The 26678-nt window shown below is 31.5% G+C and overlaps 1 pseudogene; it reads left to right on the plus strand.

Annotated features, from left to right (window-relative positions):
* Positions 1-12869: 12869 nt before the first annotated feature.
* On the plus strand, positions 12870-13623 carry LOC149491703 (putative histone H2B.1; annotated as a pseudogene).
* Positions 13624-26678: the final 13055 nt, after the last annotated feature.

A 26678-nucleotide genomic window follows, 5' to 3' on the forward strand; every position in this document is an offset into this window, starting at 1 on the left:
GAAGGTTAAGCACACTGCTGGCAGGCACAGGACTCATGGAAGGAAACCTCCACTGCATCCATCTTCTAAAAGGCCAGAGAGTTCTTCTGAAACTGCACTAGCCTAAAATTTGAGGAGTTCTAAGAGACTTAGATCTTATTCTAAGCCTCTCTAATTTGTTTTTATGTGTTCTGAACAATTTATGTTTGCTTTACCTTTGTAGGATTATATCTTTGGAACTGTTTATTTTTCTTTATTTTGCTCTGATTTTGTCTAACCCTTTTGTATGATGATAAAAAAGGGGAGAATGTAGGTATTTTGGTGGTATTCTGAATATTTTGGTACGTACTTGGTGACCAGAATGCTTATATTTGTGTTGGTAGCTATTGCTTTCTATATGGTCTATTTTGTTGAGCATATTTTCTATAAGATAAGCTGAATGTTTTTAGAACTTAGAGTCTTATTCTAACGAGTGTTTTGCAGGTTGGACATAAGACTTTTTGTTCTATTTTTAATATCAGTTTCTATTCTATTCTTTTGCTCTGACCATATGTTCTGATTATTAGAACTTAGAACATCTTGTCTATCTCTGCTAGTTCTAATATATATATATATATATATATATATATATATATATATATATATGCTCTAATTATTAGAATTTAGAATATCTTGCCTATGTTTTGCTAGTTCTAAAATCAGTTTCTAAAAGGCCTCCCTAGTTCTAATTTTCACAAAATAGTTTTACTGCATCTATTCAGGTGGAGCAAAATACATGTCCTAATTTGCTTTGTATCAAGATCTTTTAGCATGATTAGAACTTATATGCATAAAATTCAGGGGGAGCACATGTTTTTATGTTTGCTAAATTTATTGGTTTTGTCATCTCAAAAAGGGGGAGATTGTTGGCTCAAGGGTCAATTTCTAATCTCGGATTTTGATGATTAATACAAAACAAATAAATTTAAAATTATGTTATTTGTGCTAATTTTATTTTATGCAGAATTACTATGGAAAGAAATCGTACAAGGCAAGTCCTACATTGAGTGTGAAGTTATTCGAAGATCCTAGTAGCTAGGTATTTAGGATACTTTGTAGGATAGAGAGAAAATCCATATATGAGCACATAAATTAAGTTTTCTCTCAAAAATATTTTTCGAAAATTAGATTTTTTCAAAATAAATTCTTTTATTTGTTTTCAAAAATATTCTTTAAAATCGAAATGATTTTAATTTCCTAAAACTAAAGAAATTACTTCTCTAATGTTTTTGGTAATAAAATCATACACTTTTCGGAAATATCTTTTGAAAGATCTGAAGTATTTAAACTTATTTTCTTACCTTAAAAACGAAGGAGAATCTTTTTCGTTTTTTTAGTAAAAGCATCCTTCCGTAAAAATATTTTCCAAATAATGCTGCCGAAAATCTTTTGTTCAAAGGAAAGCAAAATCGTGTTTTATTCTCTTACCAAAAAGAATAAAATAAATTTTTGGTAACAAAGATTTTCATATCTTCTAAATAAGGAAAGAAGATATTCTGATTTCAAATGAAATATCCACTTTCCAAAAGCAAGGGACACGATGCTCTCTATAAATAGGAGCTTTCACGTCTTAAGCTATGGTGAAGTAAAAGTTTTCGGTTTAAGAGCATTCTCTCATTGATCAAATCTTTATCTTTTAAAACTTACTCTCTTCCCCCATTTTTCTTTTCATCTTTACACTTAATGTATTTATCTTTAACGAGAAAAGAATTTTGAGTTAACTACTTTTGAAAAACAGTTCTGTGTTCTAAACGATTTTCTAATCTGATAAACTGTTTCTCCTCTGCTTATATGTGCGTTTCTTTCTGTCTATTTAGATTTTGTAATCTATAGTAGACAGGCTTTTATTTGATAAACAAGTGTGTAATAGCTTAGGTTAGAAGCTATTGTGATAGAGGTTATCAAGCGACCTTCTCCATGTGTGGGATTTTAATGTCTTGAATTGAGTTTCTGTACTCTGCCAAAAACAGAAAGGGTTGAGGTTAACTAGAACCTTTGGAAAATCTAGTGGGACAAAAAGGGTAGATCTAGGTGTTGATCTATTGCCTTGTACTGTTGATTTGTCTCTTACCCTTGAAAAGAGATAACATAGTTGAGGATCTCAAGATGCGTCTTGGGGAGTGGATGTAGGACGAGTTAGTGCCGAACCACTATAAATCACTGTATTAATCTTTTAGTTTCTGAAGTTTGCTTGATACTGCTTTTACTACACTTCTGTTTATATTTTAGAAATGCTAAAGTTGAAAATGAATTTGTTGTTCTAATACAGTAATAAGTCTTATCTTTTCTGAACATTAGAACTCTGGAATTCTAATAAGTGAATATACCATGTTCTGACTGTTCTTCTATTCACGGTATATTTCACTGCTTGGGTTTCTAATTAATTTTCTAAACTTTATGAGGAAGTTCTAATTACAATAGTTTTCCATCATAAAGTTGTTCTGATACTTGATTAAGGCTTTGTGAAGCAGTTCTAAATTCAATAATTGTCTCTCACACAGTCTAATATGATTTTCTAAATTTTATGAAGAAGTTCTAATTTCAATAGCTTTCTTTCATAAAGAAGTTCTAATTTTGAATAAGTCAGTGTGAAGCTGTTCTAATCAATAGTCCGCACTTTGCACAGACTTTCTATCTTTTATAAATAGAACATTGTGAGGTGATTATAATTCATAATATATTCTCACGAGTTCTGTATTTTTCCGCTGCACTTAGAATTCTATATTTTGTTTAAAATTTCTAAAATTTATATCTGTTTTTAGAAAACCCAATTCACCCCTCTCTTGGATTGTGCCATTCATATACGGGACCCACAATAAATCCATGTAAAGCTAGTCATTAATAGCAGTAACCACAATCTGAGCATCAAACTCCAGGATAACATTAGATCAACGGCTATTCTTAATCCAACTCAACACCTTCCTTATGGCTACAGTTTCAGCCTCTCTTAGAATAAAAGCACCACGTAAAGACACTTGCATGGCTGCAATGAACTAACCAGATGCATCTCGTAACACACAACCAGCCCCTATTCGAGCCTTCATGAAAATAGCGTTCACGTTGGCCTTAACCCAACCAATCGGAGGAGAAACCCAACCAAAACCACCCCCGTTCAGACCCAAATCTGCAGTATTGTGTTTAGCAAAAAATCACTTCTACAACGTTCTTCGTGCTGAAGATACCACCCTAATGGTTGACCGCCATTTATTACTCCAAACCACCTCATTTCGCAACTGCCATAAAGCCACAGACCATCCCTATCATCGCTGCGTTCTCCATAGAAGCTGGAAGAAGAACCAGTGGTCAACCAATCAAGAAAGGAAGGGGCAGTAAGAAACACCCACCCTATAGCAGTTAAAGTCCGGCAATTCCTTGCAAAAGGACACGACACCAGAATATGCATGATGGATTCCGAACTCCCATGACAGAAAGGACATATATTAGTAACCGACACTTGCTTAACCTGAAGAAGATCAAGGCAAGGAATGGCATTATTACAAGCACGCCATAAAAGTTAGTCACCTTTGGGAGAATCTTCAGTTGCCAAAGTTTAACCAAAGTTTAATAAAGGGGAATCTTCATTAGGACTCTCTAGCTTATTTTGGGTGAGAATAGTGATAATTGGGTTAAAGGAAGTCATATTGAATCTGAAACACATTACATTCATAAAAATCATCATCATATCAGTATATTAATAACATAGCAAAACTGAATTGGAAACCACAATTGCAATATCACGTATAATTACAGAATTATACAATTACATATGTATAAAACTCATTAAGCATTATACCAATAATCACGAACAGTAAATCTCGATAGGAAATATTACTAATTGTAAATGTTAATCAAATAGTGAAATACATATAAAAAAATATTTTAGTCCTACAAGAAATCACAACAACTCAGATAGAGAGACATTGATATTAATCATAGTCAAATGTATTCTATTACCTAAACTAGTTTTATTGCCTCTTAATTAAAATACTCAGATAGAGAATAAATCAATATGGATAAACACTAGAAAGCTATACTTAATGAACTTATAACATAGTTAATCCGATGTGGAATTAAAATAGAGTTACTTCACATACAACTAGTAATAGAGACTATGGGATAAGTTCAGTACCCTCATCACTTGAAATTTTTTTTTAAAATTTAATTTTATGTCTCTGATGGATATTAAACAGCCTAAAAAAAGTTTTTCCAAAAGTATTGCATAAAAGAAAAGATAAAAAAAAAATTCTAAAAAAATTGTTCAAAATAGAAAAATACCCAAAAACCCATCTGAATGATCTCGAATGGCTGAAAAACGATGGACATCATAATAGTAGCAGTGAGTTTTGATCATTGGGCTATTTCTGATGTCTCTACAAAATTAGAAATCAATCGGACGACATTACAGTTTTTTTACACTAATTTACTGATTAGGTATATTTGGTTTCTGGAGACAGTAACACCCATAATTTTTTTTTAAATTGTCATTAGTAAATCTGATCTTAAAATATTGCATCTCTAATTAAATCACTAAATGACAGATTTAATCACACCAATAATTTTCCAAGAATAAAAACCAGATGAATTAAACTAGGGTTCTTAAACTAAGGTTCCATACCTTTATCTTTTTTAATTTCAATCATAGCAACAGATCCAACCCACGACTAATCATCATAATAGATCTAATCAATGATTTTAATCACAACAACAAATCTCATGAACAGGAACACGAAAACCCTAATTTTTCTATGATACAGATCACACTCGTCCTAAGGAAATTGAAATATGCAATCCAATCATATAAACAGTTACCCATATTCATGCATAGAGGCTCTGATACCAGTTGATGGAAAAAAATCATTCAACAGAAGCAACAAAATCACATATGCATAACATTTAGGTGTACCACAAAGGTACAAAATACATATATCGAAATTATGGAATCATAAATATCTCTTAAGCGAAAGAAATCAACATTGATTTTGATTTTACTTTCACGCAATAGTTCATGTGCCAACAACTCCTGCTTTACCAAAATCACACTAATTATCTCTGCAGTCATTTGTTGTATGTCCTAAGTTATTTCCCTAGAACTGCCTGTGTGGGCAAATGACAATTGAGAGGGAAAAAATATGGGAGACTAACTTCTAGGTTTAACCTAAGCATCTCTTATAGATTTTTTCAATTACAAATAATATTAATAAAAAAGATTTATGTACAACTATATATATAATCACGTTTTGTAGTATTAAGATTATATTTAATTAACCTCTTAATTAGCTCTAAATAGCACAGACACAGCAGGGACCCACAAAAATAAAATTAATAAGGTTACCTTATAATACTAATGTATCTATACAACTTGTAAAATATTATTATAATAAATTATAAATTATTCTACTGAAAATTAATAATTGAACTCCTTATTAATTTCGAATCTATATACAAAATCCACACGTTAGGATTACGGATACCTATCAATTAAATTAAACTAACGACTAGTTTATTTAAATGACAATTTAATTTTTCAAGAATTCCACTTAACTTATTTCATGTGTCGGATACAAAATCCACCTGCAGAGTTTTACACAATGAAAACTTATAAGTTTCTCAAGGGATATCATCAATCCTTATTACCGAGACACAGATTCTATCAATAAATTGATATTTCACCAATGCACATTATTCTTGTCCAACTCACTGAGTTTATTGTTTCATAATGAAACTCTCCTTTTTAATGAATCAAAACAATAGACAACATACATTGCTTATAACAATTAAATAAAGATTAAGAGTAATTAATATAACTATTAACGAATTACAGAATTTGTTTTATTTAGTCAATATAAAAACACTTATTCTCTACTTGGTCGACGTTCAATACATAAAATATGAACCACAAGCAGTTGAAATTTAATCATTCCCATAATCAAGATAAATTACATGTAATCATGTGCCACAATCATACCAAGGATTTGTCAGCTCTACATTAGATTGTGAACAAACTTTATATCTCATATAAACAAAATGATTTAATCTTTTACGTATAGAATAAACTCTATACATAAAATCATCCACTAGTATAAGATAAAAAAACAACAATTATAAATATATCATAAATAATTTATTAAATGTAAATCTCAGTTTCAACGATAAGTAATAATTCAAAAGCTATACTATTATAAAAACATGGTTAATAGTATACACTCTATCTAATAATAATAATAATAATAATAGTAGTAGTAATAATAATACAGTAAAATGATTCTCTAAGTTACTGTTCATTGAAACAATGATTCAGATTTAAATAAATATGGGTTAGACTCTCAAGTTTGAGAATATCCAAAGTAAATATTAAGTAAACAATTGAATCCCCTTAATCAATATAAAATTTAAAAATAACAATAATACCCGACCTCAAAATGGGCTTGGTTCGCTCATTTACAATCTTAAGTATAACCTACGGAAGATGGTCCATATGGTTTGAAACATAAAACTAGTTCATCTTTGTGTTTTTTAAAATATACCGAAGATGAGAAGAGGTAAAAGCGTATTTTAATCGTTTTATAAGGCTGAATGTGAAATATATGAAAATTAGACGAAATGACCTTATAGTCTGACAGAAGTAAATTATAAAGAAATTTTAGTCTATTTTCTAAAACACAACGACGGATTGGTTGTGTTTCTTAAATTACAAGGACCATACTATAATTTTTTCATAAATAAATAAACGAAGGATTAAGTTTTGTGGCAGTTAAAAAACAATGTAGCCGTGTATACCAAATGTCAAAATCAAGTGCGCTATCTGATTTTTAATCAATCAAGAAAATTGTGGAAACTGGTTACACTAAATGCTGCACTAACCTTCCTATAATTCTAAATTTGAGAGGTTACGTAAATTTAACTGTGCCAAAAAAGTAAAGAGCTTTGTAATAGTAAATGGAGGCCTTAACCTTCAATTTTATCCCAAACTTTTTAAGTTATTGCAATTTCACTCTAAATGAATTTTTGTATCATGGGCACCTTAAACTTATAAATCTACTTGCAATTACATCATAATTTGAATTAATATTCAACTCATTATTTTTGCATCTTAAAATTGATTCAATTTTAAAATCAAATACTCGATCTCCATTTTTTTTATTTATTATATGAATGCTTGGTTAGATTTTATTATTTATTGTTTAAATATTTGGATATGGAGTTTATTTTTTGACATTTTTTTCATTAAAATTCCAACCTCAGTTTACTTTTAGAGTGTAATTGCAACAAATTCTCAAGTTCAGGGTGTGGTAATTCACTTTTAGAATGCAATTGCATTCTAACAGCAAATTAGGGTGTAATTACAACTAGGTTGCTAAGTTCAGAGTGCTCAGGATACAAAGATCGATTTAGAATGAAATTGCAACAAGACGAAAAATTCGGAGTGAAAATAAAGGTTAGGCCTAAATGGACTTGTAAAGTTAGATTTCTATTAAATGTAAATAAGAATGCTTTGAAATGTAAAAATAATTGATGTTAGAAAATAAAGAAAATAATTGAAATTGAAATAGCAATTGTACCTTTTGTTGTTTTTTTAATATAATATATTAAGATTTCATTAAAAATTTCAAATCAATACAAATTGTCACGACCCGATTCCATGGGCCGGATCGGCACTAGGGCCCAGGTAAGCTTAAGGCCCCCGAGGCCCGTAGTAAGCCTAAACACTAGAATCTATTATCTTGGTATAAATTTCAACATTCAGCCCATATGATTATGAAAAATAAACCTCAATATTTTATTATTTCTCAGCCCAAGTTTATCTTCTACAACATTCCATAGTTCGGGCCCAATTTACAATACATTACATTTCTAATATGCGCTCATAGAATTACTTCATCTATGTTAATACACGACTAAATATATGTAAATTCTACAACTGCGGAGTCACTAACTCTTTGGTATACATAGCTTTGTATACACATAACTACATAGTAAAAAAAATTGTGGAACTAGGAAAAATTCCTCTATTGCCCTGCGCCGAAGGAACATAGCCTAAATCGGATTTAAGAAAAACTTACTTCCTGAAGAATTAAACAACACATGTGAGTTTTCTAAGGAGTAATAATTATTGCACAATACACGTAGTCACACAAATGTGTAAACATATCAATCTAGTCATCCGACTAGTTGTATGCTCACGCAGCCAGTCACACAAATGGCACATCACCAGCACTCACAATTATTAACATCTTCATATAATCACATCACGTGGAAATTGGTCTATGGCGTCACCGAAAACCCCGATGAGCCGTCCTCCCACATGACCCATCCTCTCATAACGTGTGCACCAGGGAGCCGATCTCCCATACTGGCCGACCGGTCTAATCCTCACTTGACTAGCCCTCTCATTGTTTTTCCATTCTCTCTTTTCTTTTCCATACCAACAGGAGGCAACCCGGTCGTCTCCATCAAATCTAGATCATCAGGCGCTCACAACAGGAGGCCACCCTGCGGGCTGCGATCAAATCTAGATTATCAGGTGCGCCCAATAAAGAAGCCAACCTGTGGTTTTCCATATCATACAAATCACAACGGTAGGTACACACGGGGGCGCCGATCTCCCATTTACCCGGCCGACGGTCCAACCGTCCTCACAAACCCATGGTGACCCACTTCATCCCAACTCCACACAAACAAAGCATAGCATTATCACAACACAATTAATCAAACATTGCAATTAGATGCAAACATATTGATCAGTTGAACATCGTAATGCAATACACAATTAGACATTCATACTCAAATGCAAATAAATAAATAATATTAACAATAAACAACAATGATAGAATAAATAATAATAATAATAATATACAATAATAATGAAAATAAATAAGTAATTGAATAATTAAATAAATAATGATGATAGTAAAATAATTAGAGCACTTTATTTACTATGTATTAAGTTATGGAATTAATCTAAATAAACTTATTAATTATATTGTTAATTAAAACTAGTCTAAGTTCTATTGAAATTTCGGCAGCACCTCCCCTAAAAATTGGACTATCTACCTGCTCAAATATCACAATATTATATATATTTATCAATCAATGCACACAGCCCATCCGTCGGGCAATCAATCAATCAATCAATTTAAAATCCCATCCTCCTTCCAAAACAACAATATCAACACTCAACCATTAATTTACAACAATCATGTTCCAATGATAATAGCAATCATTCTTTACTTCATATAATTATAACTAGTTACCAAACAAATGAAAGCTTTAATACATATATAATCGAATAAAACTTATATCATTAAGTTAATTTCAATTACTTTCATTTGATAGTTTCGTAGTGTCTAACTAATATAGTACTCTTTATCAAGCTTTCATTTCTTCATTCTTGCTTAAAGATAACAACCACATATTTATACCTTTATTAAATTTAAATTAGCTACTAAGAACAAATGCTTCAATTAAACTAAAATTTAACGAATACCTCTACTAAGAAATCCAATTTACAACCAAAAAAAATACCAACTGACTAATTCTTAACAAGAATTAGATCTACTACTTCAAATATTCCATATCAAGCAATAATCTATATAAATGATTGAAAATAGCTGCTGCCACTACCAAAAGTTTCTCCATTCTCATCAAATCTAGTCATTAGAACCTCTACATCCACAACAAGTTATGAAGAGCACATTTATTCCAACAATATAGACTTGGTTCAAGCAAAAATCCATGATTTTCTCTAACTAGATGCTGCCATTATATCAAAGAAACCTTGAGCTATTGATTAAACTCATACATCATATGCTGCTTAACCCATTTCCCACCAAGAACTTAATTTATAACTTCGTTTGCATTATACCGCAATAATTGTTCAAGCTAATTAGTTAAAATGGCATTCTGCCATTTCAAGTTTCTCAATTCTTTCGCCATTTCAGCTTATAGTTCAATTGAAATGATAAAGAAAATCAAGCATGGCTAACTGGCTACTATCAATCAAACGAATGCTCGACTTTTCATGATAATTTATAATAGAAGAAATAACCTAACCATTTCTATATGGGAATTCAGTTTATAAATCAACCTAAAATAGTAAAATCAAAGCTTCTAATTATTTACACTGACATAATAGTTAATTTAGGGATTTAAACTCTATCCAACTTGATTTATGCATGAAATTCTAGACCCTTGCTCAAAGAATTCACTAAATGTATTAAAGAAGGGTGAAATTCGACTTACCCAGCTGAAAAACGCACTGAAAGACTGAGATTTTCCGATTAAAGTGACCGGAAGTGAACTTCAAAGTCAAAACCCACTGCTGCCAGCGACAGCTTGACTGGAGGAGACAACAATGGAGGATCAGCGGCGATCGCAAGCCATGATCGAGCATCTACTAGCTTGCTGCGCTAGCCGAAAAGGGAAGAGAGCGAGGTATAGGAACTTCGCTGTCGACGAGACGAAGCTGGAGTCGACCGAAGAGAGCTGCAGTCGCCGAAAGATCGAGGAGTGAGTTGCGACGCGATTTCCCGATCGAGTCTCCTGCGGTTGCTGCGTTAGCCATAAACGAAAAGAGAAAGAGAGGAAGAGAGGCCGGTGCTGCGGTGAGGCGGCGGCGTGGCAAGGATGCGCGGCGAGGAGGCGCTGGTTCTGGTGGTCGGAAAAAAAACGAGAGAGGAGAGGCAGCGAGGTCGCGCCGAAGAAGAAGAAGAGAAAGAAAAAAAAAAAGAAAGAAGAAAGGCGGTTTCTAGTAAATTCTAGGCCATTCCGGTTCGATTCAAACCGGTTTGGTCTGTTTTAGTGATTTGGTCTCATTTTGTTTGATTTTCAAGTTTTTCACTCGGTTTTTGGATTATTCGTGTGGTCCTCGACAAATTAAACTGATTTTCAGGCCTGGTTCAATTTATTTTAACCGTTTAGTTCGGTTCCATAATATTTTCTCTATTTACTCGATAATAATAATAAACATATTAAGAGTAACAATATTTGATTTTTAGGATAATTAATTTATATATATTCATAATAGGTTAAATTTCGGGGTTTCGTATTATTTCTCAAAAATTTTAACTGTTTACGATTCAAAATTTCTTTTCGACATTTTATTTGGGCTTGGGCCCAACTCGTGAAACTTTTGGGCTCAAATTAGAATTGTTCACTGTTTACGGCCCATACCGTCAAAAATTCAGATTTTTGATTTAATAAAATTCTAAAGTTTTGAAAATAAAATTACGGATTGTTTCACAAATAATGCAAAGAAAATATGACCTTCTTCTGAAAATCAGACATAGAACAAAACTATGTTGATGAAATTGGATCACCAACTTTCTTAATCTCTCACTTTTCTGTACATAAATATCGTGCTAAGGAATACTTATGTATTTTACTCAACTGCAATCTCCACTAATGTTAACTCTTTGCATTTATCTTTAAAATTATTCACATGGTGCATATTAATTAATTAAAATGAATATTAAAATCCAAAATAATTAATTAAAACATGGGCTTATATAAAATATTGAGATATAAAAATAAAGACCTATAGTGTCAAAATAATGTTTGAAGGGTACGGGGGAATATCAACTATCTATAGCGATAGGCATCGAAATACAAGGACAATAAAGTAATTGTGTTTTATTGCTAATATTGTTGATTCTAGGTTTTAATTTGTCTTACATTTGTGATATGTAGTTATGTTTGGTCCAAATATGGTTTTGGATCCATTGAGTCTGCATCTATCAGGAGTCCTTTAAGATAATTTAGAAACGAGCTAGGGTCTCTTTGCGTAAAATAAGATTTTAGGATCTAGTACATAAATTTAGAACTCTAATGTTTTGACTCATTGTACTCGCAAATAAAATTAGAATTTGTGATAAAGATTAGATCTTCTTCTCTATTTCCTTATTTCACGGAGGCAACTTTTAATGGGACTAACCAAAAATTAGGGTTAAGGATAGAGAGGGGACCTAGTCTATTTATAGAGAATCTTATGGACATTTCCATCATAAGCCCTTATAGGATTAGGCCTACGCTTTTACCGCCTAACCATACTAGTCCACTAGAGGTGCATAAGCCCATTACACAAGTGATCACATAAATATAAATTAGGCTCCACATAGATATTTTTAAACTATATTTATCCAGTCTGTTTTCACAAACTAAAATAGCTCACAATTAATAATAGCTCACATTAAAATTCTTACAGTTTGGTCAAAAAAGAATGAGATAAAAATAAGAAGAGTTCAAGAGAGAAAAAATAAAGTTGAGAAGCACATAAGAGAAACACATAAGAGAAACACAAAAAATTAGGGGATTGAAAGGAAATGGTAACAAAAGGTGACTTGAATGCATTAAGCAATTCGGGTTGTTTGTATAAATTTGTGTGTCTTTTTCAACATTAGTTTTCTCTATTTATAGGGATTTTAAAAGTGCCCACCAAGCAAGATGCACCTTCTAGAAAATGTACAGAAAAATCCAAAAATGTCCTATATATATGTAGCATTTATATTTTATGAGTTTTAGGCCAAATGACCCACTTGACACTATTTCTACGATACCTTTAATTATAAATTGGATGTTTGAACTCCCTAAAATTTTCTATTTCAGTATTTCAATAGAAAATATTTGCAATCAAGTATTTGAATCTCTAAAATATTTTCAATAAAATGTCTCCATCCCAGGGGACTTAACCGAAAGCCTAATAGGATATGCGGGACCCACTAAATATTTAAAAAAGAGATGTGCAGGACTATAATTGGCATGCCACATCGATTTTGACATGTAAAAAGGTAATTGGTAAAAATCTTTAAAATGTTAATTTAGTTAGAGCCTTGTAATGAAAAAATAGGATTCTAAAATAAGAAAAATTGGAAAAGAGGATTGGAGAGGAAGATGCCAACGGAAAAGAAATCGGCAGAGAAAGCGACGGCGGAGAAGCCAATAGCAGAGAAGAAACTGCCAAAAGAAAGCCACACAAGTGATAAGAAGAAGAAGAAGAAGAAGGCGAAGAAGATCAAAAAGAAGAAGGCAAAGAAGAGCATAGAGACGTAGAAGATATATATATTCAAGGTGTTGAAGCAAGTCCATCCTGATATTGAAATTTCCAGTAAGGTTATGAGATCATTAACAGCTTTATTAATGATATTTGAAAAGCTTGCACAGAAATCTTCAAGGTTTGCTTTCTCGCGAGATCCAGACTGCCGTTACGTTGGTTTTTCCTTGTGAGCTTGCCAAACATGCTGTATCTGAAGGGACTAAGGCTCTGATCAAATTTAGTAGCTCTTAGGGGTTAGGGTTAAGGTTTTAGAATGATTTTCAAAAGAAATTTGAGGACTTAGGGTTTTCTGGATGTAAAGGTTGAGGATTTTCTTTTTAATTAAAATTTTAATTAAATTTGATGTTAAAATTTAATTAAATTTCTGCCTTTGCCTTTTCGATTCTGCCTTTGCCTTCAATGGTCCATCAAATGGCTACATTGGCAAACACAACTTGTGTCTAAAAGCAATTCCATCATAAACTTTCGATTACAGCAACTTTCTTTATCGATGGGCATTTGTGATAGCTGCAACTGGAATTACTAGCGGTTCCATAGCAAAAAGAACCCAATTTCTCTCTCGTTTGATTTGATTTTGTAGTTTTTTCATATTATGGGTTTATTTATGCAATTAGATTAATCTCTACTGGGATTCATACAGTAATGGATCATGTTTATTATCTGATCCCCTCTTTCAAATTTTTTTTTTATTTAGAATCCTATTTTTTTATTGCAAGGGCACATAAGTAAATTAATATTTTTAAAATTTTGATCAATCACGTTTTTTACGTTTCAAAACTGACATGGCATACCAACTGTAGTCATACAGAGTGTTTTTAACATTTAGTGGGCTCCACATATTTTATTTGGCTTTCTAGCAAACCATGTAAGAGATACACCTGAATAAAAATATTTTAAGAATTTATATATTTAATTTTTTCCGTTGAAACGCTGAAATAGAAAAGTCCAGAGAGTTCACACACCAAAAATAATATTTATCCTCTGCAACATCATCTCTTGGATCGACTCAACAATGCCTTATGCACATGATTCAATAGGTAGAGCTAAAGACCCCATGTGCACTCTGGACCGGCCCTTGTCGTTTTGCTTCGTAGTTTCTCCATACTTCTATAAAAAGCTGTGAAGGAAATCAGCTTGTCATTTTTCACCTCCTAAAATACTGTTGCCCTTCTCGCCTTCTGGATCGCTTCAAACTTTTCATCATAGGTAATCGACAGGTCATAGCTTCCAATAATTCATATCCAGAATCTCGCGGGACTCTGCTAGTCAAGTGACCAAAACCTTTTTTTTTATCACAAATCAAGTAATATACGCTAATCTAACTTTGTCCCAAATTCTCAGTTCCTTTCTAAAGAATTCATGTTCAGACGCTATTCACCGTTCTTTATTTTCTTAAAGCTCTCCATTCCATTTTCTCCTAAACGATGATGTGTTTATCCGGGATACCAATCAGCTAGCTCATAACTAGTCATCTCCTACTCCTAATTATTTGGAATGATTTGCCCGTATAAAGAAGAAGTTTGGTGGACGCTGAAAGGCCATCGACATTTATAAAGTCATTCATTTTTTTCCCCGATGCGAACTTCCCATCAATAAATCACTCCTTCTTATCATTGTTTTTTGATAAAAATGGCCGATATATTTGCTCTTAAATTTGCCTCGATGACAATCACTCTTCTAGATCTGGCCGCTTTATTCACCATGTCAATTGTTGGTAATTACTTCTGGCTTCTTGGCCAATACTCATGTCAAATTTTCTTTCGACAAGAATGTCATGGCCTATGGCATATGGGTCCTTGCCCGTAAAAACGAAATGTCTGACCCAAATGAAGGAGAGCACATAGCTTTCCTTATATATTGATTATGTAAATTTGTATATCTTGTCCTTCAGGTAAAATTGTGAAATCCAACGAAATTATTAACAAAGACTAATAGCAACCTGAGCTAGTGTATAAGGCTGGGTTCAGTCCTCCTCTACGAGCTAGCTTTTGGGGCGAAGTTAGAGGTCCAGTCCCTTATCAAAGTGTATGAGAACGCCGACTGAGTCAGTCAGGTCTTATGGGGTGGGGATAATGCGTCTCACATCGCCCGCAGAGTACATCCTGAGCTAGTGTATAAGGCTGGGTTCAGTCCTTCCTCTACGAGCTAGCTTTTGGGGCGAAGTTAGAGGTCCAGTCCCTTATCAAAGTGTATGAGAAGGTGAAATGTCATTGAAAATGAGATTAGTGAGCAGTGAGAGTTATTAAAATCACAATTTCCATGATATTTGATAATGTTATTAATGTTTGTCTCTCCTTTTTTAAAATAAAATTTTAATATTTCTTATCAATTTCATCTATCATATTAATCCTCTCTTATTAGGGTTTCAAGTATATCATATAGTGTTGTTTGTTGTTTGATAATATGAAATTCTAACTTTTTGCAAAGTACTCTTATGACTCCTAAAATTAAATATAATCAAATTTCCAATAGTGCTTTCTATTTCCTTCTCTTTCTTTTTGATATGTAATGATATCTATAAAACTAGTTGTTTTACGCGTGTAAATATTGATGGCTGAATACTAAATTCGTCTCTGAATTTTGTAACTTTAATTTTGTGGCATCCTGAACTTGGCTGATGATCTATCCTGCACTTGATTTGTAAATTTTCATGATATTACATATTTTTCGACATTAATATTAATAATTTTTAGAATTTTTGGGTTTTATTTATAAAATATTGACTTGATATATAATTAGCAAGACATTTGAAATAGCAATAATTTCATAAGTTTTAACTTTTTAATGAAGTTTAATTAGTCTAATTTTATAAGTTAAAATATTCAATAAAATAATTTCAAAAATTAAAATATTTAATAGGTGTAGTTTTATAAGTAAAAGTATTTGATGGTCAAATTAAAAGTTGATGGTACTGTAAAGTTAAAATAATAAAATTCAGAAGTGAATTGATATATTCGGCCATATATTGACGGACATAGAACTTAGACCTAGAGATAGAAGCATGTAGTCAAGTTTTGAATTTTATGCAAGCTCTATAAAATTTCGTTGGCTTTTGTTAATAAAATTTGTATACCTTAAAACTTACGATTGCCTTAGCTAGGCAAGAGCATCTAGCTCTCGACCAAAGTGTCCTTGCCTATCTATATAGGAGTCTATATAATTCGTGCTCAGATGGATGCAGGGAATACTACTTACCTTTGCAAGGACTGATGTGGATACTCCAGTTATGGCTCAAGGCATATTTTACTGAGTTGCCACTAGGACCAATCATTGACTGCAGGCACATGTGCTTATAGCTAATGGGTTGTGAGCTATGTTGCCAAGGAAAGAGAGAATATCATTTGGGGATATAGAGAGTATCATTATCCGGTTTTTCCATCCAGAGAGTAAGCTCTTTTCCTCTAAAAAATGAATATATTCCATACAAAAGTGTCTAATTAACGGCAAAGAGCTCACTTTTAAAACGAAATGACCTAATATTGAGAGAGAAGTATAAATTAGGAATATTATAATTGTTTCTCAAATATAGATGAATTTCAATATTAATTTAAATATAATTTAAGTACTTAGTTATATTTTACCCTACTAACAAATATCTATTCTTTAAGGTTGACGTGATCAATGGAATTAGACCAAGGGACATTTGTCATTTACAAGATTTAGTAATGTGTTTGGATGGCTTGTATTTAGGCATGGGTTCTAAATCAAAATCGAACCAAATCGAATTAGTAAAATTTGAACAAAAGTTCGAGATTCGAAATCGTAGCTGAAATTGGGTGTTTATGGTTCTATTCTGATTTTTTATATTTTAAAATCAAATTAGTGATTCTAATTTAAAATCATTAAAAGGGAAAAAAAGAGCTTTGAAAAAGAATTTCGATTTTCACCAGTAAATATAATAATAATATCATTTTTGTTAACATAAATCTAACTTATCAACTGTAAGTGAGAAAAGATGAAAAAAAAAAATTTGTTCCTCATTTGAATGTTCTTAATTTAATTTTTTGTACTTCACAATATACATTGTTTACATAGAAATTACACAATAATTATTTATAATTTATTTTTTTTTAACTCTCAAATAAAATGAAAGGCATTTTTAGCTTTATAATGGTCAAAAACTGATAATTTGAAGGGTGATTTTTTTTAGAATAAAAATTTTATTTTGTAAAATTTAGAAACTAAAGCCTATCTTTTTTTTACCCTCAAATTTTCAATTTAAACTCACAGAAACCAAACACTACCAAAGAATTTCAAATTTGTTTTTTATATAATTTTTTAAATAATTTTTAAATCTTTTATTCACTCTTTTAATCTTTTTTAAAATTATTACTTAATCTTTTTTAAAATTATTACTTATTCTTGATTTTTTTTAATTACTTATGCATGTTAGAAAACTAAAACGAGCTTAAAAAGAAATTATTTTCGAACGGAAATTGAATATTTTCAGTTTCAAACTGAAATTGAATATTTTTGAATCATTTTTGCGATTCCACATTTTTTTTTTGTCAATTAAAATATGTGATTTCAAAATCGAGGCCAGCGATTTTAAGCCATGGTCATGCCTAGTCATTGTGCAAAGAAAATTACAAAAACCAAGTAGTCAATACGAGAGAAAATGCTTCGTAAAAAAAAAAAAAAAAAAAAAAAACCTGAGAGAACACAAGTTAGGGTACACGGTGCTACATGTTCCAATCATTTTCTGCCACGTTTTCAAATTGGAGATCAATCGCTTATCACTTCTTTTACCGTCCGTCTCTAGAAGTTCTTTATTTAGGCCAAATGCCCGCCTTTCATAAGCTGTGGGTCATTCTTATCCTACTACCGAAAAGGTTTGTATTAAATCTTTTAAGAAAAATATGAAATTACAAATGCAGGGATGCAGAATTTCCTTCCTGATTTTTTATTAAATAATCATTTGTATTTTTTAATTTCGAAAAGATCTCCTGTCCAGTTTAATTTTTATTTTTTTAGTTATTTCACTCTGTGTTAAGTTGGATCAATGGAGCGTGAAATAAATCGTTGTATAAATTATGAATAATAATATTTTAATCTTACGTGTAAAAAAAAGCGTTAAATTGAACTTCAATTGTTTAAATGGGGCGCCTAATCAACAAACACATCTTCATCTCAAGCTTATTCTCTCTCTACTCATTTTTCAATTCTCCCAACAACACAAATTAGGATTCTTTTAATTAGATGAAATTCAGATCATAGTTTCTAATTTCGAGTTGCAATTGCGGTCAAGTGGCTATGATTAAAGTCTTTTGCATCAATGCGAATATAGGAAGGAAGTTTAGGAGATATGAAACAAGTAATCTTTGATTTTTTTTTTTTTTTTTTAAATAATGAAGGTTTATGAACTCATGAAATAGATATGTTTGCTTCAAAAATCAATATGTTTGTTTCAGATATGTTTGATTTTTTGTAAAAATAAACAATTATTTAAATATTAAATTCATACAAAGAGTTCATAGTTTTTTTTTTTTTTTCCTTTCAAGAAGAGCATTCAAAACTAAATCTATTGTTAAATTATATATATATAATTAACTTATCTAAATTGGGTTTATAAGTCCACACATGGATCAAATTAATAATAATAAAAAATGATAATGTGAGAATAATATTTAAAAAACTTATGTTTTCATTGATTTGGTTTATATACCATTCTATAGATCGTCTAATCTTAATTTTTTTTTTTTTTGGATATAGAGAAGGGAAATAACCAAAGGAAAACCTATATAGCATAGTTAAACATGCACATTCTTTATTACTATTATAATTATATTTTGTAAATTAATTTACAAAATAATAGAATAAAAATTGTTGAGGGTATCAGCATATTAAATTAAATATGATTAATATTAAGTTTATAAGTTCCCTTTTTCCTGGGAAGGCAAAATAGTTGCTATTGGTTTTTTTAAAATCTTTCGCGACTTTTGCTTTTTATTGAACCAGATTCGAACAAGAATCTTCCTATTAGTTGCCATTTTTTATTTTTTAGAAGTAATGGCTACCTCTTGTTCTCCGTCGACATTTACAGAAGCCGTTCAGCATCAATTAAACCATTACTTATTGACAATTGGATGAGAGGATGGATTAGGGATTTTTAAGAGAACAATTTCTGACCAAACTCTAATTTTCTCCTTCTCAACAATGAAAACAAACCCCCAATTTTAAACACAAAACATAGTTGTTTCCAAAATCTAACTAGGCACAATATATTTTCATTCCTTATACGCTATGTTTACAACGATAAAAGGGGAGATATAGCCATTGAACATATAATAAAGGCAACTCTTTATTTATGTGGAAGCAATTTTGACATTTAAATCCTGCACTTTAATTTTATGTCCAAATTTATATAAACGACCACCATTTTTCAAATTTGATATGAAAAAGTGAATTGATAATTGGTCATTTAAAACATACATACATTGAAGGCTGAGAACACTTGTGTCTGACGCTTTTCCTGATTGTTGGGCTTAAATATTGAAACAAACACATACACTCCAAGGATATTTTGGTCCTTTTAACTTGGTTTACATTCGAAGGTTATAATTTAAAGTAAAATTCTCTATATAAAAAATACACCCAAAAAGGAAATGTTCTCTAAATAAAGAGAAGAAAGGGAGTATATATTACATCAACTTTCCATTCCTCATTAATTAATGATTTTTTTTTAGATAGAACATGTAAATATTATAGTTTTTTCATTTGCAAGACTCAAAAATAGAAATTGACAAAGGACAACTTTGTTAAATAACAAGTTTTTGCTGTGCATTTTAACCTAATATTTGATAAATGACAATTTTATTTTGTTCTTGCCTCGTAAAGAAAATTTATGGTTCCGTCACTGCCTCTTCTGCATCATCACGCCTGTAGAAAATCACTTTTGCGCGATCGCTCTCTTTAGTACTTCAGTCTATAATTCATCTATATGTCCAAATCGACTGAATATCTTGTTCAAGTTTGATTTCATAGGTAAATTCATTAATTTAGTAATTCAAGCTTATTTCCCTTTTTCTGTCCTTTGAATTTTTTCTTTTTTTCACAAGACTAATATCTTTTTAGATGGAGGGACTATTTATTTGATAGATACTGAACTCTGAGATGTTTTAATTGGTTATTTAAAATAGAGGGACAAGTTAATGAATTGAACTATACTACAGAGGAGTATATAGTAATTTACCCTATTCTAATTGATGAACTAAATACATACAATATATTTGACAGTGACAAAACAGAGTTTTTTTTTTCTTTTACTTAAAATAATTTATAAATAGCACTTGCCATGTATAAAACAGAAAAAGAAAAAAGAAAAACCTTTCTTCTAATCATTTATATATCAATAAAATAAATAAATAAATAAGTTGTGAATTCGAATTCTCTCCACTATAAATAGTTATCATAAATTTAGTAAATAATATCCAAAGTTATCTCTGTCGTATATCACATATCGTTATTTTGATATATTTAATTTTGGTGTAAAAAAAAAAAAAAAAAAAAGTTAGTCAATGCTGTTGGCGCCGAAATATTAGTATTACTTGATTCCACCGCACTAAGAGATCTACCGCCATTTTAATATTATTTTTCTCAGAAACATCCAATAAAGAGAAACAATAAGCTTCAAGCTTGAAGGCACTTGATCAAACACTACTCACCAATGAAGAGTTGGTGCTCTTCTACAGCATTTAGTTCAATTGAAGGGTTCCAGCTTGAGAAGGTTCATGTCTTTGTATTACACGATAGAGCCACTCAATGAAGCGCTTAAAGAGATCAAAAAGCAAAACCTGCCATGGCGATATTATTACAACTACAGGGAACAGAAACCAGAAGTTTTTCGGTGGTAAAATGACTGAAGCTATCAATAACACAGCCAATAAGAGATCAGAGAAACGTTTAAGTCTCACGTGGAGTTAGTGAGCAAGGAAGAGTAACATAAAACAAATACAAAGAACTAGAACACCCATCAACATGAATGGAATATGCAAATTTTCCATGAGATTACCATTAACTTGATCCGCAAGCAAAGAGGCTTGGGGATTTTGCTTTCAACCATAGCAATAGATCCAACCCACGATTATAATCATCGTAACAGATCTAATCAATGATTTTAATCACAACAACAAATCTCATGAATTTTCTATGATATTGATCACACACGTCCTAAGGAAATTAAAATATGCAATCCAATCATATAAACGGTTATCTATATTCATGTATAGAGGCTCTGATACTAGTTGATGGAAAAAAATCATTCAACAGAAGCAACAAATCACATATGCATAACATACAGGTGTACCACAAAGGTGCAAAATACATATATCGAAATTATGGAATCATAAATATCTCTTAAGCGAAAGAATCAACATTGATTTTGATTTTACTTTCACGCAATAGTTTCATGTGCCAACAACTCCTGCTTTACCAAAGCCACACTAATTATCTCTGCAGTCGTCTGTTGTGTGGCATAAGTTATTTTTCTAGAACTGTGTATGTGGACAGATGACAATTGAGAGGGAAAAAAATATGGGAGACTAACTTCTAGGTTTAGTCAAAGCATCTCTAAAAAGATTTATGAACAACTATATATATAATCACGTTTTGCAATATTAAGATTATATTTAATTAACCTCTTAATTAGCTCTAAATAACACAGGCACAGCAAGGACCCACAAAAATAAAATTAATAAGGTTACCTTATAATAATAATAATGTATCTATACAACCTGTAAAATATTATTATAATAAATTATAATTATTCTAATGAAAATTAATAATTGAACTCCTTATTAATTTCGAATCTATATACAAAATCCACGTGTTAAGATTATAGATACCTATCAATTATTTTAAACTACTGACTAGTTTATTTAAATGACAATTTAATTCTTCAAGAATTTCACTTAACTTATTTCATGTGTCGGATACAAAATCCACCTGCAGGGTTCTATATAATGAAAACTTATAAGTTTCTCAAGGGGTATCATCAATCCCTATTACCGAGACACAGATTCTATCAATAAATTGATCTTTCACGAATGCACATTGTTCTTGTCCAACTTATTGAGTTCATTGTTCCATAACGAAACTCTCCTTTTAATGAATCAAAACAATAGACAACATATATTGCTTATAACAATTAAATAAAGATTAAGAGCAATTAATATAACTATTAATGAATTACAAATTTGTTTTATTTAGTCAGTATAAAAACACTTATTCTCTACTTGGTCCACGTTCAATACATACAATATGAACCACAAGAAGTTGAAATTTAATCATTCCCATAATCAAGATAAATTACTGTAATCATGTGCTACAATCATACCAATGATTTGTCAGCTCCACTTTAGATTGTAAACACACTTTATATCTCATATAAACAAAATGATTTAATCTTCTATGTATAGAATAAACTCTATACATAAAATCATCCACTATTATAAGATAAAAAAACAACAATTATAAATATATCATAAATAATTTATTAAATGTAAATCTTAGTTTCAACAATAAGTAATAATTCAAAAGATATACTATTATAAAAACATGGTTAATAGGATACACTTATCTAATAATAATAATAATAATAATAATAGTAATAATAATAATACAGTAAAATGATTCTCTAAGTTACTATTCATTGAAACAATGATTCGGATTTAAACAAATATGGGTTAGACTCTCAAGTTGAGAATATCCAAAGTAAATATTAAGTAAATAATTGAATATTCCTAATCAATGTAAAATTTAAAAATAACAATAATACCCTACCTCAAAATGAGCTTGATTAGCTCATTACAATCTTACGTATAACCTACCCCAACCCACCTTCCCCTCCCCACTCCCTAACAAGAACTTGGGATTTTTGAGTTATAAAGCCTATAAGTCAGATATAATTAGGTTTTGTTCCATGTTACCGTTACATGTGGTTTACAGAATACAATTAATTCATCCCTATTTTTAAAAATATAATTTGTCCATAGTTTTTACTTTATTACACTACTAGATTTTTCTATCCAATTTTTATATCTTTTCTGTTAAGCAACAAGAAAACACAGATATTAAACCATAAATACTAAAATATAGTAGAAAATTACGAGATGGTTCATATGGTTTAAAAATATAATTAGTTTATTCTTATATTTTTTAAAATATACCGAAGATGAGAAGAGGTAAAAAGGTATTTTTGTTGTTTCGTAAGGCTTAATGCAAAATATTCGAAAATTAGACAAAATGACCTTATAATTTGATAGAAGTAAATTGTAAAGAAATTTTATTCTATTTCCTGTAACACAATAATTGATTAGTTGTCAAATAAAATAAAAGGCATTTTTAGCTTTATAATGGTCAAAAACTGATAATTTGAAGGGTGATTTTTCGAATAAAACTTTTTATTTTGTAAAATTTAGAAACTAAAGCCTATCTATTTTTTCTTCTCCCTTTTTCAATTTAAACTCACAGAAACCAAACACTACCAAAGAATTTCAAATTTGTTTTTTTTATAATTTTTTAAAATAAATTTTAAATCTTTAATTCACTCTTTTAATCTTTTTTAATATTGTTACTTATTATTGATTTTTTTTTACTTATGCATATCAGAAAACTAAAGCAAGCTTAAAAGAAAACTTGAAAAAAGTTATTCATTTTCAGTTTCAAACTGAAATTGAAACTGAAAATGAATATTTTCGAATCATGTTTGCAATTCCACATTTTTTTTTTGTAAATTAAAATATGTGATTTCAAAATCGAGACGAGTGATTTTAAGCCATGATCATGCTTAGTCATGTGCAAAGAAAATTACAAAAACTAAATAGTCAATACGAGAGAAAATGCTTCGTAAAAAATAAAATCTGAGAGAAAACAAGTTGGGGGACACGGTGCTACGTGGACCAAGCATGTTCTGCCACGTTATCAAATTGGAGATCAGTCGCTCATCACTTCTTTCATCACTTCTTTTACCGTCGGTCTCTATTAGTTCTTTATTTAGGCCTAATGCCGCCTTTTCATAAGCTGTGGGACATTCTTGTCCTACCGAAAAGGTTGAATTTCGGGTGTAATAGTCGGGTTGTATTAAATCTTTCATGAAAAATGTGAAACTACGAATGCAAGCATTCATAATTTCCTTCTTGAATTTTTATTAAATAATCATTTGTATTCTTTAATTTTGAAAAAGACCTTCTGTCCATTTTAATTTTTATTTTTTTAGCTATTTCACCACTTGTCAATTAGGACCAGTAGAATGTAAAATAAATCGTTGGACAAAATATAAATATAATTTTTTAATTATACATGTAAGAAAAGGCGTCGAATTGAATTTTAGTTACTTAAATGGAGCGCCTAAATCAACAAACACATCTTCATCTCAAACTTATTCTCTTTTACTCTTTCTCTAATTCTCCCAGCAACACAGATTCGGATTCTTATAATTAGATGAAATTCACATCAAAGTTTCTAATTCTGATGGGTCCCAATCAAAGCTTAAGAAATAAATTGGAAATAGGAATAATTTTTTTGATTGATCATCCAACAGTAGCAGATACAAGAGCTTTAAATAAGAATAGAACTTAACAACCAAGTCCTATGCTTAAGCCACTAACGGCAACTATTCCCACAAATTAGCCAAATATAACAGGTCAGTTAAGATAGTGGACTGACTTATTCAAAACAATAAAAACAGAAAAAATCTTTATGCAGAAATTTATTCAGCAGCAATAAAAAATATTCAGCAGCAGCAATAGTCAATCCAATATTCAGCAGCAGCAATAGTCAATCCAAATACTTTTTATTTGGAATTGACACCCTCTTTGACCTTCGTGGCTTATCAATACACCCTCTTTCACAGGAACCTTGTCCTCAAGGTTCAAAGTAGAAAATCTGTCAAACAATTCAGCAGTATTTTCCCAGGTAGCATCATCAGCAGGTAAGTTTTTCCAGCGAACAAGACTTTCCTCCACAAGTCGCGATCCTTGCTTAACCCCGAGTGTCCAGTATCTCCTTTGGTTCTAAAACAACACACCACCATCATCGTTGAACAAGGGCAATTCAGAAGACACTGGTACAACATCACCAACATGTTTTTTAAGTAATGAGACATGGAAAACTGGATGGATTTTTGAACCTTCAGGCAACTGTAATCGATAAGCAACTTGACCCAGCTTTTCCAAAATTTGAAAAGGGCCAAAATAACGATTTGCTAGTTTTTGATGAATCCTCTGGAAAACTGAATGTTGGCGGTACGGTTGTAATTTCAAGTAAACCCAATCACCTACTTGAAACACAACATCCATTCGTTTTGCATCAGCAGATTGCTTCATTTGGTTAACTGATCGGGAAAGAGTGGCTTTGAGCTGCTGCAAGATCTCATCGCGAGTTGCCAAAGCACGATCTGCTTCATAAACTGAAGACATACCAACCTCATATCGAGGAATGGTTGGTGGATGCCTGCCATATAACGCCAAGAAAGGGGTCATGCCAATGGAAACATGGAAGGAAGTGTTATACCAAAATTCTGCCCAGGGTAGAAAAGAGGTCCATTTCCGAGGCTGTTGGGATGCAAAACAGCGGAGATATTGTTCCAGACATCTATTGACAACTTCTGATTGACCATCTGTTTCGGGATGATACGAAGAGCTCATGTTTAATTTGGTGCCCGATAACTTGAAGAACTCGCGCCAAAAATGGCTCACAAAAATTGGATCGCGATCGCTAATTATTGATTGTGGCATGCCATGCAGCTTAACAACACCTTCAATAAACTTTTCAGCGATCATTTTGGCAGTAAAAGGGTGTGACAAAGCCAAAAAATGTGCATATTTGCTTAAACGATCGACCACCACCAGAATTGAGTTTTTGCCATTAGAAGATGGAAGTCCTTCAATGAAATCCATCGATATGTCATCCCAAACTTGGTGCGGAATCGGCAATGGCTGAAGAAGGCCTGCTGGAGAAGATGTTGAAGCTTTATTCTTTTGGCAAACGGTACAGGAAGCAACATAGTCACGAACTGATTTTGACAAGGAAGGCCAATAGAATTGTTCAGCTATTCGTTTGTATGTTCGCAGAACGCCAGAATGTCCTCCACTTGGTGAATCATGGAATTCTTGTAAGAGCTGAGTAATTAAATCAGAATCAGGTGGAATAATAACACGATTCTTGTAAAGAATCAAACCAGCCCGCCATAAATACGGTTTGCCTGGGTTGTCGGTAGCCAATTTGCCAATACGAATCATGTAAGGGTGTGTAGCTGCTGCTGCCCGCAAAGTTTTCCACAATGATGTCTGTGGGCTGAAAAGAGTATGGAGACTAGGACTTCCCCCGATTCTGGACAAAGCATCCGCCACAACATTTTCCTTTCCCGGTTTATAACCGATCTCATAATCATAACCCAATAACTTAGAGACCCATTTCTGTTGTTCAGGAGTAACAATTTGCTGCTCTAACAAGTACTTGAGACTCCTTTGATCAGTTTGAATTAGGAACCTCCTTCCCAATAAATATGGCCGCCATGTACGAATTGCCTGAACAATCGCAAACATCTCTTTAGCATAGGTGGACCAAGATTGCTTTGAAACACCCAAGGATTTGCTCATGAAGGCGATGGGTT

This window comes from Jatropha curcas, unplaced genomic scaffold (genome assembly GCF_041381405.1).
Source record: "Jatropha curcas cultivar XTBG-Jc1 unplaced genomic scaffold, XTBG_Jcur_1.0 HiC_scaffold_817_pilon, whole genome shotgun sequence".
In the NCBI taxonomy this organism is placed as follows: domain Eukaryota; kingdom Viridiplantae; phylum Streptophyta; class Magnoliopsida; order Malpighiales; family Euphorbiaceae; genus Jatropha; species Jatropha curcas.